This window comes from Passer domesticus, chromosome Z (genome assembly GCF_036417665.1).
Source record: "Passer domesticus isolate bPasDom1 chromosome Z, bPasDom1.hap1, whole genome shotgun sequence".
Taxonomy (NCBI): Eukaryota; Metazoa; Chordata; class Aves; order Passeriformes; family Passeridae; genus Passer; species Passer domesticus.
Genome location: NC_087512.1, coordinates 42,598,581 through 42,616,420, shown reverse-complemented (window position 1 = coordinate 42,616,420; position 17,840 = coordinate 42,598,581). Strand labels below are relative to the sequence as shown.

The 17,840-nt window shown below is 42.1% G+C and overlaps 2 long non-coding RNA genes across 5 annotated transcripts in view; one reads left to right on the top strand and one right to left on the bottom strand.

Moving 5' to 3' along the window:
- The window catches only part of LOC135290633 (uncharacterized), a 137,853-nt gene extending 132,291 nt beyond the window's left edge, over window positions 1-5,562 (bottom strand). For all 3 annotated transcript variants that reach the window (XR_010353396.1, XR_010353397.1, XR_010353398.1), the window contains exon 1: window positions 5,405-5,562. This is a non-coding gene — a long non-coding RNA (uncharacterized LOC135290633). The remainder of the gene's footprint in view (window positions 1-5,404) is intronic.
- The window catches only part of LOC135290631 (uncharacterized), a 51,984-nt gene continuing 39,417 nt past the window's right edge, over window positions 5,274-17,840 (top strand). For both annotated transcript variants that reach the window (XR_010353395.1, XR_010353394.1), the window contains exon 1: window positions 5,274-5,385. This is a non-coding gene — a long non-coding RNA (uncharacterized LOC135290631). The remainder of the gene's footprint in view (window positions 5,386-17,840) is intronic.

Here is a 17,840-nt window from a genome sequence, read left to right as displayed (position 1 = left end):
AAGTAGCTGGGATGAGCCTCACTCTTCTCTAGTGATCGGAACAGTAAGACATTTAGGCTAATACTTACATGGTTGTGTAAGGCAGCATAGACTTCTTGTTGGCAGTCAAATGCTAGGGATGAGTCACCTCCACAGCTGAATAAAAGGTGAGCTGTCAGGGGCTACCATGACAGCAAAATACTAGACACACTTATGCCTGTTAATTGCTATGCTGCTTAAAAATGGACTAATGAGATGTTTGTGATTCAAACTCCTGCAGTGCCCAGTTGTCTGCCTTGCTTCAGGTCTCATTCTTCAGTCATAACACTGCCACATGTCGACCTGACTTCTGACATCCAAGGCTGGTTCTGGCAGTCATTTCTGCCAGCCTCAGTGTCACCTGCTTGGAAAGCAGCTCCCAGCAGAAAGAAAACTCATGTCACTTGATGGTGCATATTGCTGGGAGACATAATTTTCTTTCTCTTTTAAGTGCTTAAACATTACTACTATTTTTATGCATTACTGGGTTTTACTTTTCACCTGCAGCCACTACCCTTAGAGATGATTCATTAGTGAAAATCTCACAGAAATAAAAGTCACTTTTGTGCCTGCACATGGTAAAAACCACTGACTAGTCACAGAAACCCCAGCTTACCCCTACACCCCTCAATCCCAAACCACAATTCTAGGAATGTGTCATGTTATGGCTGTTTCCAGCTGTATTCCTGGATGGCTATTTCCCTGCAAAGTTCATCTTTTCTGCGAAGCAGAGTTTCTCTGTAAATTCATATTAATGATGTGTACATTAGGCAATATTGCTGCTCTCAAACTATACTAGTTTCATTTCAAGTTAATTTCCACTAACATTAAGTTCTTTCAAAATAAAATGAGCAAAAGCTGAATCTAGTAATTATCTCTGACAAAAAGCAAAAGATATATACGCATTTTTCACTTGTGCCCACTACTGTCTTGGGTTTTTTGTTACATATTATTAAATTACTCCATGGGGAAACTGAACACAGACATAAGTAAAACCAGGATTTTATTTCTTTAGGACAGGTCATAAAAGGAAATTAGTAAGAGAGTAATACAGAATCTGCATGGGAGTTGAGATAAATACTTACAGAAAATGACAGCAAAAAGAAAATTAAAATTTCCAGGTAGGATAATCAGTGTGTTTAAAAAAAAAGCAAACAGCCATGAAAACATGCATTCACCTTTTCTAAGTATCAATAAACAAATACTGAGAACTATTTTTTGCATAATTAGTGAATGCTCTGCATTACAAACATCAGGTCCTCTGTTTGTGCCTATGCCCTATGAGTGCCCACTATTCACTCATTTTATTTCGTAAAGGGAAGGAAAAAAAGTTGAATTTTGATCTCTGACAAGTCGTTTCAGGAGACATTGCAAGTACCCGGGAAACTGGAGTAGGGGCAAAAAAAGCTTCAGAGGATCACAAAGGCTGTGTGCTGTTATTTCTGCAGAGCAGGGCTGCAGCACGCCCTTGCTCACACCATCAGTCAGACTAAGGGCATGTCAGAATGTCCTCCACCTTCCTCTCAGTTCATAAGCCCAGTTGTGTCAACAGAGAAATCAGGGGATGGCAGTAGCACCCAGTGTATAAACAAGTCTCAAAAAACTGTCACAGAACCTAGTTACATCCATATAATCAAAAAAAGGTAACCTTATTTCCAGTGGTAATTGAATAGCACGCAATTATTCTCTTTTGAGAATGTTCAGCTAATTCATTGCTTTATTTTCATCAGCAATTATGTAAACATTAACAGAAATATAACAATGGAGTCTTTTTTTTCAGACCTAAAAACTGGAACTATAAATAATGAACCATCAAAACACCATAGTGTTAAAGACCAAGTACATATCAAGTACTGTTAAAATAATTTATTTGTTGCATGTTTTTATTTCTATTTTGCAATTATGGTGTCTGTGTGCAAAAATATATTCATCGTTCTTTCAAACATTGTTTTAGATCACAGTACAAAAAATCATAATGAACCATAAGAAAGTGCATCGCTTTACATAATGAGACTCAATAAAATCCTCTGATCTTCTTTCTCCAGAAAGGAGACATAAATACTGTGAAATTCATTCCAAGACACAAAACTCTTTAAGTAGATTCACACATGCAGGAAACCTGTCTCTGATAAATGGTATGGGAAATAATACGTATCCAGAGAGGCCTGCTATTAAGCTTTCTGCAACTGTGGGAAGAGGCAGGTAGTTGAATTAATCTGCAGCTAACTAGTTTCCAGTTAATAAAAAATGTTCATTGCTTTTTCTCACATTAACACTTAACACTGGCCCCCAAGAAATCTAACACTTTCATTTTGCTGGAGGGAGAGAAGACTACTACAGGTCCCATCCATGCTCTTCTCTCCTCCTGCAAAAACAAACACAACCTGTTTCATATTCCTGCTCCTTCTAAATTGAGATTTTGAAACCGATTGCTTATGTCCATTTTTATTAATTAAGAGCTAGTTTTAGAGGTCATACCCTTCTCCCCCAAATGCTAATCCCCTGAGCTCTTATCACCTTGTTAAATGTTTAATGTTGTGAGCATACACTGGTGAAAGCTGGATCAGGTCAGTGACCTCCCTGATGGGCGAAGAGGCCAATATTGCAAATGTAATGTACATCCCCCAAGGGCTGAGGGGGAGGAGAAGGCAAAACAGCTGCTACTCTGCCACAGCAGAGTGACAGCACATTCTTCTGGCACATGTTCATCTTAATTTTTGCAGTTCCTCTCTCTTTGTTTTCTTGTGTGTATATACATAATTTGCCAATTTAGTGTAGCCCAAGGAAACTAGACAGCTCTAAGAAAATAATTCATCTCCCTTTGTCTATAGACACATGCACAAATATGATCAGACTTTTGATTAATAAATTGCCAAAGAATTCACTGAAATATTGTCAGCACAACCTGGTTTTGACACTGAAAATGACAGAGGATCTTTCAAAGAGTGGAGTTATGCCAGTTTGCATGTTTAGTTTTGGGTGTTTTCCCTGCAGGAAATGAAATCATGGAACCTAAAGCCAACCACAGAGAGATTTTCATTAGCTCAGAGAAACTCTCTTTGTCTCCAGACACCAATTCACTTTCATTAAAGAAACAGGTTTACTGAACAAAGCTATTTTTAGCCGTCTTTGACTGGGACATTGTAGAGGAAAATAGGGATGAGGTGAAGAGTTTTATTATAATTTAAATTATTCGCTATTTCACATTTTCTGGCACAGTGGAGAAAGTAATAATTGTGGGAGTTAAAAGCTGAGGCTCCCATGCATTAAGGTTTAAGGATATCTGCAATTAAATCATCCAAAAACTCATACAAACATAAAACAAAAAGAGCATGTGAAGGTCTTAACACATGAAATTAAGATTATTTTGTTCTGACAAATAACACTGTAAGAAAAATTTGTCCTCTACTAACAAATAAACTTCTTTTTTTCTTTCCCCCACAGTCCTGATCAACCAAAGCAATGAGAATATGGGGATATGGTTGGTAGGAGAGACAAATCTCTATTTGTGGTCTTGTATCTCACACAAATTGATTTTCCTTGACTTTCACTTTTGAGTTTTCCCAGCTCTCCTATGAGAAGTTGTTTACTTTCTTTATGCCCTTTGCTCATTAAAGTCCCTCTGTGTCAGGAAGATGGTATGTCACCTTTATACAAGACAGAGAATAACTCAGTCTGGGAAGGACTTCTGGAGGTCACCTGATCACATATTTACTCAGGCCCATCACATTCAATTGAATTCTGAGTACTCTCAAGGATGTGTTGCCCACAGCCTCTCTGGGCAACATTTGCCAGTGTTTGCCCTCATAGGGGGTTAAAATCCTCAACATTGGATCAGAATTTTGTATCCCTATTGTGACTTGTGTGTGTCTCCCTAACCCTCACACCTCTGTTAACACAAGAGAAAACAAAAATCCTTGGCCAGATTTTGACTGTGACAAGGCAGCCAAAGGATGTTACAGCTGCAGAAGGAATGCTCTCATGAGGAACTTCCAGTCTGGGAAAACCTGCAGTGCCTTGTCTGAGGCTCATTTGAAGGTTATGGCTTCATATGCCTTCTCTTACTAGTTTCCCAGGGAGTTGTTTACTTTTTTTTTAATAGTCCAACTGCACCTCTTTCTCTGACCTTCTGAGAAAAAATTATTTGTAACCTTCCTGACACAATGAAATATGAAGCTACATTAACCAGAGGCAGCCACTGTATGTTGATCACAACATTTACATTGGATTCTTTTTTTGACCCTAGTGTTCACTTTGTCAAAGGTACATTAATTACTCAAAACTTGCATCATATAAGTCAGCATGAACATTCAGGTCAAGATAAAGCCTTGAGAATGTTTTCCTTCTTTTGTTTTGCAATATACTTTCATTCTTGGGAATTAGTCTACAACACAGCAGAGCAAAGAGCTAAGCTGCAGAAATGCACATTAACAGTAGCAGATTGTTTTATGATAAGGGAAGCCAAGTATCTTACGCATGAAGAACTCTATAGCACTATTGTCAAATAGATCTTCAAGAAAACAACAAAAGTGATATTTTAGATGAAATCTGTGAGTCAGTGAGCAGTTTAAGCTTTGATTAGAAATTAAGCTGAAACATTAGTGTAAAAAAAATTCTTCAGATTTCATGTTTGTCTTTCTTTCACATTGAAGATGTAGGTAGGAATGAGCATGTACCAAACATGGTCTTCTCTTCGGTTAAGAGAAGACCATGTTTGGTACAACAGCTTCTTAATACAGAGTTGAGAGATTACTTGGACATGCAACCAATCATACCTTCATTCGCAAGAGCACGATAATGACTATGTAACCAGGTAATGTAACACAAGCTGACACCATTTTATTCCTGTGTTACATTCAGCTTCACTTAAAAAAAAACACAAGGGAGAGGTTTCATGTGCTGAAGCTCAGAGAGTCTCTAATCACAGCCAGGGTCTGTAACATTCCCGTAGAACAGCCTATCATTAGTCTCCACATGGTTTAAATGAGAATTCTCAGTCCCCGCAAGTACACTATCCCCTGTGCCGTGTCCCTTTGGAAGCGCGCTGCTATGAGGAGAACAGGGCCGGGCCCGGAGCAGCGGCGGGAGGCGAGCACAGGGCTGAGGGGGAGCCCCATGGCGGGGGGAGGAGAGCAGAGGGCTGAGGGCGAGCCCCATGGCGGGGGGAGGCGAGCAGAGGGCTGAGGGGGAGCCCCATGGCGGCGGGAGGCGAGCACAGGGCTGAGGGCGAGCCGCATGGCGGGGGGAGGAGAGCACAGGGCTGAGGACAAGTCCCATGGCGGCCTGCCAGGGCCCAAAGGCAGCCTGCGGGAGAGCTGCCGAGGGACTGAAACAGGGCAAGAGTTAAGGGAGTCAGTCTGGAAGAAGGTGGGTTCAGATTACATACCAGGAGGAAATTCTTTGTGAGGGTGATGAGGCACCTCCTCAGTTTACCTTCCTCTAATTTGAAGGTAGGTTGTTACTGACTATGCTAGCCCATAGAGGCCAAGGAAGGTGAGGCATTCCCTTACTCATAACTTTAACTTAGCGAGCAGGCTGCATGAGGAGAGAGAAGCACAGCTTACATTCTGCCAGAAAAGGTGGGAACCAAGAGACAGATGATTCAAGTCCAATGTTACCATTGTTTAAGTCCCTGGTCACCAAATCTCTTTATTGGCCTTTACTTAAGGAAGATTTCATTACAGTGCTCTAAAATGTCATAAAAGTGAATTATTTCAGGTAGCAGGAAAATGAGCTCAGCCTGGTATCATTGTAGGCAAGAGCTACTTTGTGAGGCAAAAAGGACAGTGGGTCAGTGCTGTGCTACACAGACATAGATTAGTAGAATAGTTAAGGCCGGGAAAGACCTCTTAGATCAACAAGTCCAACCATTAACTGAGCACTGCCAGTTTCAGCACTTAACCGTGTCCCTAAGCACCATAACTGCATCAAAACGTGATCAAAATCTTTGGGGACCATGATTCCACCACATTCCTGGGCAGCCTGTTTCCATGCCTGACCACCCTTTCCTGACAAAGATAAACACCAAGTACCTGAATGAAAGGAAGAAACTAGTAGGGGGAAAGAAAAGAGGAGTGCAAAGTATCATGCAATAAAATGGAGTTTGAGAACTCAAAGAAGCTGGCTAAGCAGAATAGCAATTGCAGCCTGAGATGTAGCAAGCAAAAGCAGTGATAATTTTGCAGAGGGAGCCAGATCTATTCAGGAGAGTGTCACATTTACCTATGACAGAGGAACTGAACTTTAGAGCCAGGGAGAAATTTTTCCAATCCTCTGTTCCCACGCAGTGTCCCCGGCTTAAAAAAAAAGGCACAAGTGCCCATTTGCAAAGGTATCCTCTACTGGGATGCTGCATTGTAAAAGAATGTTCTGCATGTGGGCTTTAATCACGCTTGTTAAATACCACTACAGTGAACGTGACCTTTTGATATGAAGGCTTACTGGAACCCAGCTTCTGTGGTTTTTTCCCTCCTAGCCACCTCCTACTAAGTTCTTTTTGGAAGTGCTCACTTATGTACTCAGGTACCTGTCAGTAATCATAACCTGGCTTCCAATTTCATAAAAGAAAACTTGGCCATTATCAAGGGATTTTGATAAGCTACAATATAGGAGGGCAAAGCAAATGCCAACAGAGCCAGAACAAGCACTTCTTGCGAGTGGCCTGTATTGCTGCTGCTAACATGACAACATTTAGTACCAGCTAGTGCATTACTGAAACTAGTCCAAGTTCCCCAGTTGTTCTAAGAGAAATTTAAGTAGAAAAGCAGTACTTTAGGCGTACTGTGAAGAAGGAAAATACTACACCCAGAAGCTTACAGCATGAGAGGAAAGCCAGGGTTTTAAGTGTTGACAGCACATACTGTCTATCTGAAGGGCATGAAAGCACAGGGTAGTGCAACCTATTCATAGAGAGGAGGAAAAGCATAAAAGCAGAGATAGATCATGCACAATGAGTTGAAATCATGCCACTGTTTTCTGATAGCCCGTAAATACTATAAAAATTATGCCAGATGATCTGGAGCAGCCCCAGGTCTGACCCAGTGCTTCTCACACTTGGCATGGTTATCTCCAGAGAAGTGTCTCGTGTGGGAGCCTGCTGGAAGAGTGTGTTGGAAGGCCCTGGAGCTCTGGCTGCCTCTGTGCACTGCCTCTGTGTGCTGTCAGTCCCCACAGGCCTCATTTTGTCTGCTGAGGAGTGGTTTTTGGTGGGTCACCTGTGCAATTTGTAGTGCAGCTGTAGGGACTAGCTGCAGGCCCTCGCCATGGCAATCCTGCTGTGCAGGAGGGCAGACAAGCCAACTACATACTCCTCATAATGGCTGCCCCCTCCCAGTGAGTATGGCAGCTTCCCCAAAGACTGCTTGCAGGCATCCCTCCCCCAGCCCATCACCAGATAAAGACAAAGCAGAATTTGTGCATGCAACAAGCCACACTGGCTGCCTTTTTGGTATCTCTCAGGCAGACAGGGCACTGGGAGTCTACTGCTGCCCTTGCTGGCCCTGCCTGGAGTGGCTGGCTCAGCAGTCACCTTTCCCCACAGGTTCCTTGACACCCAGTGCTTTGCCCTGACAAGAGAGATATGCAAACTGCTGGAACATGTCTGGCAGAAGGGGCACACAGACTTGTTCTCTGCCCACACAGGATGCATAGATAGCAGAACAGGTAGAGTCAATGTATCACATAGTTGGCCTCCTCCCAGCTGTCCAGGAGGATGGAACAGTAGTTGTCCAGCTCCATGGCCATGCTTTCCACTTGCTGCAGGGGCCTGCAGGGAGCTGGTGTTGAGTGGCTCCCTGTCACTGCCACTGCAGTAGTGGGTGTCACACTAGCAAGGGAAGCAGCACCATAGCCATCAGATGACCTGGAGAGGGGTGATGGAAATGCCCAAGTCCTTCAGGAAGAAAAGCCTCACAAGCCTGCCAGAGTGAGATGTCCTCTTCCAACTCACCTCTGCTGCTGTGACTGCACCTCCTGGGTGTCCTGGATGCTTGAACCAAGCAGGGAGGGGGAAAATCCTCAAGCAGCTCTGGGACTGGGCATGGAGAGCTGCTACAAACAACTGTCCTCACTCAATGTCAGTACCCATGGCCTCATTCAGCATTCCAAACCTCACCAAATACTCCGCTGGAGCCTAAGCATGAGCTGGGTGAGTGGAACTTGGCACTGAATGTAAGCAGCAAGGATGCCTAATATCAAGTTCAACCTTCCCCTGATGTAGCTTTGCACCATCCTTATGTGGCCTGTCACTGGATGCCACTGAGAAGAGATCAGCACTTCCTCCATGCAGCCAGGCAGAGGATGGAGGACCACTTCAGGTGCTGCCTTTGCTCAGTGCCCAGACCTGCTGCCCTTCCCCATGCCAGAGCTGCTAGAGCAAGCTGAAGATCCCTCTGAAGCCTGCATGCCTTGTATTTGTGCCCACTGGAGTCCATGCACAGAGGCTGTGGCTGCTGAAAAGCAACAAGATCAGGGACTAGTTTAAACTCAGGCTTGTTGGGTCCTCTGCTAGAAAGCTGGTGGCCCAGCAGAAAGGCCTGGCAATAGGCAGCCTTGCAGTGCAAAGGGGAAGTTCTGGAGACCTCCTCTGTGCCAACAGGGCATCTTGACGTAGCTCCAGCAAGAACCTTCAAAGGAGCAGAAGGCACCCATCATTGCTGGAGGGAAAGCCCATGAGGGGACAGAGTGGTTCAAGTTGGAAAGGACCTGCCAAGGTCACTTGTCAAATGTTCATGCTTGAGGAGGCTCATGTAGAACATCTTATCCAAGACCACCTCCAGACAGCTTTGAATATCTCCAAGAATGTAGAGTATAGCAGCTTTCTGGGAAATCTGTCCCAGGACATGATCACCTCATTGTAAACAAGTATTTCCTGATGTTGAGGAGGAACCTCCCCTACATGTTTCAGTTTGTGCCCAGTTCCCCTAGTCCTGTCACTGGGTGCCACTGGAAACAGCCTTTTTCACTTGCCGTCACACCATCCCTTCAGATATCTGTACATCTTGAGGGGATCTATCCTATTCTACAGGCAGAAGAGTCTGAGCTCCATCCACCTTTCCTCTTATGGAAGACACTCCAGTTCTTTTGTTATCTAAACGCAGCATTTGGCTGCACTCTTTCCAATAGCCCTGTCTCTCCCCAGTAGTGGGGAGCCCAGAACTAGGTATTGTGCTTCAACTGTGGCTTTACCAGTGCTTAGCAGAGGAGAAGGATCATCTGCACATTGGGGAAAAAATTGGTCAAAGACCTACATGAACAAAGAGTCTCATAATTTGCAATAACACTCTGATCATGTACCCTTGCTTCAGGTAGCGTAGAGTTAATCTCTTCTCAGAAGATGGGATTGAGACTGTGTGGTATTTAATCTCCAGCTGGGCTTAAAACTACAACATCTCCATCAAAATTGAGCTGTCACAAGCATTAAGAACAGTAAGCCTTGAGTGGAGTAGTAGGATCAGTACTGTAAAATGAATGGAATCAAAGTTTTTCACAAAATGTGTGTGGTCAAATTGTTGTTAGTGTAAATGATAAAAATTAGCATAAATTCTGCCAGAAATGGCATCTGATATGCATATTGTGCCTGTAGGAGAAGGATAGAGGGAATGAAAAAGAGGAACACAACAAATTTCCAGTTACGTTTTCTATATTGTACCCATTCTTCCCAGCTGACTGCCCCTTTGTAGTCATAATTAAGCACAAAGATCTTCATGAAGCAAGTAATTGGCACTTAAATAATTTTACCATTCCAGATAGCCTCCAACTCCAGTGAGAACATCCCTCACTGTCATCCTCTAGTTCACTCTTCCAGTAGCTGGGGCACAAATGTACATTGCTTGGAAAAAAATTTGTTCCCTTTCCCTCCCAATCCTTTGCCAGCAAGCTTGGAAACTGTAAGTGGAACTGCCAGTGTCGGTTTACCTTAAGCATAGTTGTCAAGAGACACTTTCTGTAATGCCCTTAGAGGAAAGAAAATGCGATTTCAAAGATCATATGCCCAGTGACCATGAACTCTCTAGAAGAGAGCTTCTCAGCAACAGTCTCATACTACAGCAATTAAAATAGGAGTCTAATTTGATGATAAAACATTCTGAATGATACACAAACTTGAAAAATGCAATAAGGATTCTTTCAGTTCCTTAAGATTGGAGGACATATTTTTCCTATTCCTATTTTAAATAAATAACAACTTTAAAAATTTGCTATAGTCACAGCAAGTTTTTCTGAAATTCTGCTAGGGCATGCAGAATTTTACATTGAAACCCTCTGTGTTAAGAAACCTGAATAAACAGCAGTGATGTTTTAGTGGTTTTGGAAAAGCAGTAGTCACCAATTCAGATTTGGAAATAGAGTTAGGAGAATCCACAGGATAAAAAGATAGAAATAGGAATGAAAAGTCAAGCATTTAGATTATGGACAGAATCTAGGAGAGAGGAAAGCACTATACTTAAGTATTACCAACCATGGTGACAGTGAGAATTTTTTTAAGGAAGGGGATAAGGGACAACTGAAGGAATGCACAAACTGAAGGAAGTTTCTATCTGAATAGAGGAAAATTTTCTTCACTTTGAGGGTGATTAAGTTTTGTAACAGGCTGCCCAGAGAGAACATGAAGTCTATTTGTCTGAAGATAGTCAGAGCAACCTGCTATAGGGAAACCTGCTTTAATAGGGGGGTTGGACTAGATCATCTCCAGAGGTCCATTCCAACCCCAACCATTCTGTGGTAGGAGTGAGTTTGTATTGTAATGATACCATGTAAGATCCCCATTCTTGCAACCTTGGTTAAATTCCCAGCTGGTGCACCAAAAAGGTCATATTGGGTTGACCCCAGCTGGATTCCAGGCACCCACCAAAGCCACTCTTAAATCCCCTCTGCAGCTGGACAGGGCAGAGAAACTATATTGAAGAGCCCATGAGGTAAGGGCAGAGAGAGATCACTCATCAAATAATGTCAAGGGCAAAATAGATTGAACTGTGGATATTAATTGAAATAATTACTAAAAAATCAGAGCAGGATAATGAAAAGCAAAATAAATTTTACAAACCTTTTGCCCCCCATCCTTCCCTCCTTCCCAAGCTCTACCTTCTCCCCCAAAGTGGTGCGGAGAGACAGGCAATGGGAATTACAGTCAATTCATTGTATGTTTCTGCCTCTGTTCAGGAAAAAGTCTTTTTCCCTCACTCCAGCATGGGGTCTCTCCTACAGGAGACAATTCTCTATAAACTTCTCCAGTGTGAGTCCATCCCATGGAAACAGTTCTCCACAAACTGCTCCGCTGTGGGTCACTGTTCCGCAGGGTGCAGTCCTTCTGGCACAGCCTGCTCCAGCATAGGTCCCCACAGGGTCACAAGTCCTGCCAGGAGTCCAGCCTGGGCTCTGTCCACTGGTCTTCAGGCCCCTGTCAGGAGCCTGTTCCAGCACAGCCCTCCCAAGGGCTCACAGCCTCCTCTCAGGCATCCACCTGCTCCAGCCTGGGGCTCCTCCATGGGCTGTGGGGGCATCTCAGCATCCCCATGGACCTCCATGGGCTGCAGGGGCACAGCCGCTTCACCGTGGTCTGCACCAGGGGCTGCAAGGGAATCCCAGCTCCGTGCCTGGAGCAGCTCCTGCCTCTCCTTCACTGATCTTGGTGTCTGCAGGGCTATTCCTCTCACCTCCCTCTTGTCTGTCCACAATTACATCTGTCCAATAAGTGTTACTTAAATGTGTTATCCCCAAAGCATTACCACCAAGTTTGATTGCCTCAGCCTTATACAGCAGGACATCTGGAGCCAGCTGGCACTGGCCATGCCAGACATGGAGGAGGCTTCTGGCAGCTTCTCACAGAATCCAGCTGTGTAGCTCCCCACTACCAAAATCTGGCCACACAAACTCAACACATTTTGATACAGACATACAATAATGCCAATTGTATGTAACATATGTCAGTGTTTCTTGATTCGATTTTAAAGGTTTAAAGAGAGAAGGAGAACAACAATGGGGGGGGGATTTTTTACCAGCTATATTTTAGTTTGGTTGCAGCAAATTTTAATTTTATTGTCTATAAATAAATTACATTATAAGGATGCAATAAAAACACGTTATTATCCTCTAAAAGTTGGTCTCTATACATTACAGTTCCTGCACTTTTATCTTACTGGCTTTATAGTGTTTCAAAGCTATTAGCTCCTAATTTCCTTTTAGGACAATAGACTACACTAAATTGCTACACCAGCAGCAATTACACTATACTTTTTTTTAACATGGTGTTAATCTCTGATTAAGTACTTTATAGGTAATCAACTGTCCATTCCAAATCCACACTACTTCTCTTGAAATGGTCTTTTGGCTTAACTGCATTTCCTAAAATTATTATGAGACCTGTTATCCATTGATGTATCATTTTAAAAGAACACCATGATATCATTTAGGCAAAACTTTGCAAAAGGCTTTTTCTCTGATTATTGATAAAGTTTGTCAAATTAGTCAGTCTAAGAGACAAGTAAAATAAGTTCATCTCCCCTGGAACTTCCTCTTCCCAACTCAGCATGTTGGCAAGGTATCAGTATTGCTGCTGGGGTTGTGCCCCAGAGAAGACACACTGTCACATGTTAAGCAGGACACAAAACCAAGTACACAGCTCCCTTGAGAGAGGTGATGTGGTCAAGTGCTGGCACAAGTCATTAGGCACACCACCTGAGATCTTCTCTTTAATTTCAGACTTCTCCTCAGTCAAACGTAGTCTAGGATTTACTGTAACACTTGGCAGCATAGTTTGGGTTGGGTGTGTCTGAAAAAATGTCCTGAGTAAAACATGGTCCAGCCTGCAAAAAATTACATTTAAGGGGAAAAATAAATCACTTTTGTGTTTACTACAAAGAAGTCTAGTATGTTCAGTTCTCCAAGAGACCGAACAAGATGTTTGTTGATCTGAGATACTCAGAAACAAGATGTTTTTCATTAAAAACAAAATAATAATGACCACTATAGAGGCCATTTATCTAAGATACTTTTATACGTTAATCAAAATGATTGCAAGATCTTCCTGCCTTTTCTCGCACCATTTGAGGATGACCCTACAGCATGTTTCTCTTGTGCTTGTCCTCCCAAATTGCTGTTTACTTCCTCAGTATTTCAGTCATCACTGGTTTCCGCATCAATCCTGGAGTTTCAAACTGATGTTTGATTTCCTAAACACATTCTCTCTTTGAGGTTGCTTCTCAGACAGCCCCTCAGCTGGATGATATGAAATGCAAGATGGAGGATGCAGGCACCTTAGACTGCCTGTTTTGCTCTCCCAGGTTGGACGGGGGACTGCCACCTGAGCAGTATATTTGTATGCGCAGCACTGGGGAACCCAACCCCGATGTTTGTTCCCATAATCTCAAGTTCTCTACCCCATTGTCAAGGCACAAGATGGCAGGACACACATGAAGCCCAGCGACTGTCCTGTTTTTTGTTATTCTGCTCCCTGCAGCATAGGAGCCATGTCCCATACCAGTCCAGTGCTTCATATTTCCTTTCCCAATACAAACAGGGGTATCAGCTTCCTCCCAGCCAGCATTCACAGTAGCTGTCCAGGAGGTTCAGGGAGTCAGGACATCATGGAACACCTACGGGAGAAGAGCAATTTCCAGTGGGTTTGAGAAGGGTGACTCTGTGGTCTGGAGGAGAAATCCTGTGAGGATTTGCACTCTCTTATGTGCAGTATGGGCACTTCAGCCTATACTGACATTGTCAGCCTCCTCCCTTGTGATGGGACAAAGCTAACTTTGCTGCTCTGCTGAAGGTATCAGATTGAGTTATTTTGTGCCCTTCCCCAAGAAGCAAATTTGGCTGTGCCTACATTGCTAGGACGCACTGTCCCAGGGCCACCCACTGTGTTGCTCCTCCATCTTGTGGCATCCCAACCCAGAACTTTTTGTACCTGAGAAGAAATTAAGTCCTAAGAGCAGGAGTTTTAGATCGGTTATTATCACTTTCTTCATCCTTCAATTCATATTTCCCATTAGCTCCCTCCTTACATACAGGCTGCCCTTTTATTAAGAAAGTGAAGTCATTTCATCAGTCTTTCTAGTGATACATGATCTATCCAGCTATGACTGTCCAGCTGTTGTAAACTTGGTTGCCACTCAGTCAATTTAATTGAGTTGCCACTCAATTTGTTTAATTTCAAAGTAAGCTACAAAAATAGCTCAACTGATTCAAAGAGGAAGGAAATAACAACAAAATATTATTTGAAACATATTAAAGAGACCTTGTCTGTGGCAATGTCTTTAGAATTAGAGTCCTAAAAGAGTTTGTTCCTATTCTTTAACTTCAGCTCTCTTTGCCATTTACAAGCATTCACCATAACAGATTGTTTTGCTTTATCATAGTGATGTCAATAATATGAGGAAAATTAAAACCCAGGATGATTCTATCTTCACACCAAGATAGAACAGTACAAAGAATAGTTAAGAAGTAATTGACTCGGTGTTTGCTTTTACTTATAGCATGAATTATTTTGAAAATACATCAAAAATGACGAAACCATTTTCAGAAAAAAATATCGATCATCAACCTGAGCCCACACAGCATAACCATATCAGTTATACATCTGGGGCATCTACACACTACCTCTGAATCTTATTTTAAGTTTCTCCAGAGTTCTGAAGTTTCTGTGAGTTCATTTTGTTTCTTCTTTTCTGCTGACAGTCATCAGTCCCCCTTACCAGTTTTCCAGGTTTATGATCCTTCTTCAGTGTACAGAGATACTGCAACAGCAGGAAACCAATTGCATCCCTGTGACAGACTTGCTCCAGAGATGTCTATCTGATCCACTGGACCTCATGGACATATTAAGACAACTGGGGTAGATTTTGGGATGTCACAGTTTTCTTTTGGGTGCCTTTGTCAGTAGTCAGAATTGGGCTGGAAGTATTTCACACATTTTCATCACATTGATGACAGCTGCAATACCAGAAAGAAAACATAGGGTCTTTTTTCTTTAGTCAACTTCTATAAGGACTCTTCATCTGAGAGTCTTGTTACAGGAGAAATGTGGTTTGTCACAACATAAAACTTACAGATATAGGGAATCAGAGAAAACCTGATGCAGTTTGCCCCACTTATTCTCAAAGAAATTTGTTCTGTGTTCTTTACATTTATCTAACATAAAGTATATATAAGGAAAAATACTTGTCTGCCAGAACAATGGAAATCAAGAATTAAGAGATGCTTCTGTTAATTAACAGCAGCCTGCAATTAACAGCCATTTACAGCCTGATTCCTTTCCCTTAGCATCTTGCAGATTTAATTCAATGTTCTTACATATTTGACTGAGATAGAGAGCATATGTTTTATCTTGTTTTGTTGCTCTGCATACACTTTTGTGTTCACCCCCCTACCTTTTCATTTCCAGCTTTTTGTACAGACACAATCTGTTAAATATTTGCAAGAAGAACATATTTACATGGCTAAAAGCTAAGGGCCAGTGCTCCTTCCTCCTTGTTTTCTCAAGTAGTGTCACATGTTGTCACATTTTTATCATTATGCTTTCTTAAAGGCCTTTTTTAAAGTAGGACAAAACTCAGTTGGTGAGTTGGGTTTCTAGGAGACAGCAAGAGGTTACTGTTTCATAACAGACGTGTTACATTGCCTCTAGTTTTTCTATAACATCCAATTAGACTATTCCTGACATATCCTAAAAAATAGACCACATTCTACCAAAACACTTATAGCTAGAGCTAATTGGAAGATTTAATTTGCTCTAGATGATTTTCAGTAGAACTCTATACAGGAATCCTCTCCTATTATTTTTGGACCAGGTTTTTCTAGATGTCAGCTAGAAGCTGAATCACTAGTTTGGGAAAATACTCTCAGACATATGCTTTTTCTCTATCTGCCTGTGTTTTAAAGCCAAATTAGAATTTTGAAGCAGCTCTTTTCTGTTTGGGCACTTTTCATCTGAAACCATGTTTCACCAAGTAGATCTAAACTTGAAATACCTAGATGCACACTTGTAATTTTGATTGGCTCTTCAAAGTGATATGAAATTACACATTATTTCATTAGTGATAGGACAAGACAGAATGGTCTTAAGTTGTAGGATCGTAAGTTTAGGTTAGATATCAGGAAGAAATTCCACACTGTAAGGGAGGTGAATCCCTGGAACAGGCTGTCAGGGAAGTCGTGGATGCCCCATCCCTGGAAGTGTTCAAGGCCAGTTTGGACAAGGCTGTGAGCAACCTGGTCTAGTGGAAGGTGTCCCTTGTCCATGGCAGTGGGACTGGAACAAGAGGATCTGTAACATCTCTTCCAACCCAGACAATTCTATGATTCTGTGATTAAAAGACATTGATGGATGTTGGTGGAGTGCTTTCTTCAGTAGGTAATACAGATAGTTTCAGTAGGCTTAGAACGACAAATACACTTTTCATCTGAAGCCATTTCCCATTTCACGCTATAACATATTTTGTTGGTTGCAAATTCATGGAACTTACTCCACATAGAGTGGTCTAACCCTGATAGAGGATGATGAGAAAGTAAAGTAACAAAATTTATGTCCTCTTAGGACCCAACTGAATCCCTGTGTCTGCAAGCTTGTGCACTCGGCTGATCCAGAGGTGAGCAGCCCTTAGTGGGGCAAAAGTTGAACATATCCTCCTTCATTCTGCCCCTCTGATGTATTATTTGCTGTATGTCCAGGATCCTGGATTTGTCGGAGAATAGTGCAGCAATAATGGTGTCCCACCAGCATATACCCCAAGCCATGTCTCCTCAGTTGAGTACATTTCTTGTATTTCTAGTATTGCCAATGAAGAGCAACAACAAGACTAGGTTGCAAATTCCTCCTATGCGTGCCAAGATTTCACAAAGCCTTAAGTTTTGTGCAGAAAGTCAGCCCATAATAATTTATCACCAAGTAGGACAGTTTATAATACAGTGTTTCGTTTCTGCACGGCTGTCTGTCAGGTAATCTTGCCATCCTAGAGGAACACAGAATCTCTTCTGAGGGCACAAAGAATAGCTTCCCACCTTGGGAAGTGATGCTGAATGTTACGTCTGTCATCAAACAGAAGATTCCTTACTAGAGAGTAGGGGGGTGTTGATCTGACAAAAGGCCATTGAACTCAGCTTGCAGGTACCTTTTCAAATGCAAAATCTTTCGTTTGGTAAATACCAAAGTCTTTAAGATCTGCAGATAAAAACAGCCAACAAAAATTATAGTAGGGTTACGTGCTTTTTCTTAATTCTTTCATCTTGTTTTATTAACCTCTATAAAGGTTCATTAGATTTGTTCAATCCCAGAAATTTTAATAGATGCTGACTGTTAAATTTGTCAGTGAAAAACAAATCTGGAATCCCACTACACTAGTGATATCACAACACCTTCAAAGGACCATAATAACAAAATTAAGAGCATTAAGATTTCTAAGCAGGAAGTGGTGATCACCTTTTAAAGGTGAAACTGCAGTAGAACTGCCGAAGTGAAGGACAGCCTCCTGGTATAGACCTGTTTATAGCATACCTCACCAGGCCTGTCCTTTCTTTCCCACCTGTATTGCGGTGATCCAAGTACCAGCTCAGGCCAAAGTCTCTGTGTCTGAGTGTAGATGAACAATCCCAGTCTGTGGGTTTTTTTAATTAAAATCTTTGATATATTTTTTCAGAAATACTATGTCAAATATTTTTTCTTGAACGACTCAGTCAAGGTATGACAGACCTTCTGCAATCAATACTTTCTGTACATTTCATAACCACATGAAATATCAGCATATGGAAACAGATATTCTCATTACAGGATCCAGTCTCTGTCCTTGTTTTTCATATTTTCAGCTCTGCTGCATATTCAAAGTGCTGTT